This window comes from Bos mutus, chromosome 17 (assembly GCF_027580195.1).
Source record: "Bos mutus isolate GX-2022 chromosome 17, NWIPB_WYAK_1.1, whole genome shotgun sequence".
Classification (NCBI taxonomy): Eukaryota; Metazoa; Chordata; class Mammalia; order Artiodactyla; family Bovidae; genus Bos; species Bos mutus.
In genome coordinates this window covers 5,839,681-5,842,212 of record NC_091633.1, presented here as the reverse complement: position 1 = coordinate 5,842,212, position 2,532 = coordinate 5,839,681, and the positions used below count along the sequence as shown (strand labels likewise).

Genomic DNA, 2,532 nt, shown 5'->3' with positions numbered 1-2,532 from the left:
GAAGTTTTCCCCAAGTGCATTCCTGGCACACACCTGGATGTGGAGGGCCGATGGCCCAGATGCCTCTGTAATTGCGACTCCAGGGAAAGGCCTGGGGTGAGGTGTGACTGCAGTCCCCGCCGGTCCCGCATGGCCCCCAGGCTGCCCAGTCTCGCGATACACAGGCTCATTGTGCTGGAACCTGCACACGTGCTCACATGACTTCAGGCAGAGGCCTCAACCATCAAGCCGGAGGCGCATGTCCGAGCAGCAAGGGTTGAGCTGGAAAGGCTTGGAGGGAGACTCAGCCCGCCCCCTCCCCACCTTGGAATCATAGCCTCTCATCCAGCTGAGGCCCTCTCTGGCCTCTGCTTCCACTTCTGTGACTCTCAGGCAAGCTGCAGGCCTCTGGGGTACAGGGAGGATGCTCTAGGCATGTCTGCATCCTACAGGTCAGCCAGGGAAAGAGGCCAAGTGGACAGCGAGCCTGGACTGGGCATCAAAGATGTCTCAAAGAGTCCCAGATTCCTTGCTGGCTGCGCGATCTGAGAAGCGACTTCTCTGTCTTCAGTTTCTCCATCCCTTTGCTATTCTTTAGTCGCTCAGTCGTGTCCGACTCTTTGCGACCCCATGGACTGTAGCCCACGAGGCTCCTCTGTCCGTGGGGTTTCCCAGGCAAGAATACTGGAGTGGGTTCCTTCTCTGGGGGATCTTCTTGACCCAGGGACCAAACCCAAGTCTCCTGCTTTGCAGGTAGATTCTTTACCACTGAGCTACCAGGGAAGCCCTTCCCTATCCCTACAATAGAGTATCTCACTCCCAGAACCTTTTTGAGGACGGGTGAAATGAACCATAGACAAGGGCCAGTGGTTGAGTGGCCCTTCATCAAAGGTGGGAGAGCATGTCACCAAGGGGCCAGACCAGGCTCTGGAGTGGTGCTGAGCTGGCTTCAGACCCAGTTCCCAACCATGAGGCCCTGGGAACATCCCAGACCTCACCTCTCTGGGCCTCAGCTTACCCATCTGTCAAACAGGGAGAATGGAAACCATCTCTGCATCTTCAGTCTGTTGTGAGAGTGAGAAAAAATACTAGATCAAAACCATACAACACAGAACCTGGAAGGGAGGAAGGGCTCTCTAAGTGATAGGTAACATATAGTCAATAGGTTGCTTGCTTGTTTCGGCCTCACAGTGCGCCTCGAGCCACCTTAGCTCCCCAGCCAGGGATCGAACCGCATGCCCTGCATCGGAAGCATGGAGTCTTAACCACGGGACCCCCGGGGAAGTCCTCCCTTTTTAAAACATGTGTTTGGCTGCACCAGGTCTCAGTTGTGGCACACGGGATCTAGTTCCCTGACCAGGGATCGAACCTGGGCCCCGTGCACTGGGAGCACAGAGTCTTAGCCACTGGACCACCAGGGAAGTCCCTTCAAAGTTTTTTAAGCACCTATTTAAGGTGCTTTTTGAGTGGTTTTCTTTGTTTGTTTGTTTGTTTTAGTGTTTTTTAAGCACCTACTAAGTCCCAATCACCTTTCTAGGCACTTGTGATAGGGCAGGAAAGAAAACAGGTCTCCTGGATCTTACGATCAAACAGGAGAGACAGGCATGGATATGATGAAATAAACTATAGAGTAAGCTGATAAAGGGAGAAAATAAAGCAGGCAGAGGGGACAGAGTGTTGAGAGGTTGACATCCTGGTGGGGTAGCCAGGGGAGGAATTGGTGGAAAGATGGCTTTGGGTAGAGAGCCAAAGGCAGCAAGGGCATGAGGCAGGGCATTACCTGGGGGTAAAAGTGGCCCAGACAGGGGTACCATCAGTGCAAAGGCCCTGTGGTACATCCTGGAGAAGAGGAGGATGGAGTCAGGGAAACGATTGGGCAGATCCTTGTGGACATCATAAGGGCTTTTTTCGGAGTGAAACAGGAGCTATCAGAGGATTTTGAACACAGCAATTATGTGATATGACATGTTCTGAAAAGAGCACCTTAACTGATGTGTTAAGTACAGACTAAACGAGTAGCGTTGGACCCAAGGGATGCCATTAAGAGGCCGTGGTCCAGGCAAAAGTTGGTGGTGATGGTGATGATGGATGCCGAGGGGTGGATATTATCGTTGCCCAGCTTATCAAGCTATTGCCAATGTGTCTTGCCTGGGGCCTCGCAGTAGGCACGGCCTCCCCCTCGATCGCCCATCCTGCCTTCAGTGGCCGCCCCACACCCCCAGCCAATGTCGCATCTCCTGTCCTCCTGTCCCAGACATTTGTCAGCCGCCTTTTTACTGCAGCCTGGCCAGGCAGAGAGGTGTCAGTGCCTTTAATCTTCCCTGGCGCCAATCTCCCCTGCCCCTTAATCATAGCAGCCGGAGTGTGCTGGCCCCAAGCCAACTCGTCGACGTCTGTCTGTGATCAAGGGGCCCGGAGTGAACTCCCAGGAAACCACTGGGATTTCAGGAAACCGCTGAATCTCCCCAGCTGGGAGGAGCCTCAGGGAGACCCACGTCTGGGGACCCCGTATCATATACACCGAGGGTTGGTGAGCACGAGCCTCTCTCCACC

The 2,532-nt window shown here is 54.1% G+C and overlaps 1 non-coding gene across 1 annotated transcript; it reads right to left on the bottom strand.

Moving 5' to 3' along the window:
* Positions 1 to 1,327: 1,327 nt before the first annotated feature.
* TRNAW-CCA (transfer RNA tryptophan (anticodon CCA)) lies at positions 1,328 to 1,400 on the bottom strand. The gene has a single exon. It is a non-coding gene; the product is annotated as a tRNA-Trp (tRNA).
* Positions 1,401 to 2,532: the final 1,132 nt, after the last annotated feature.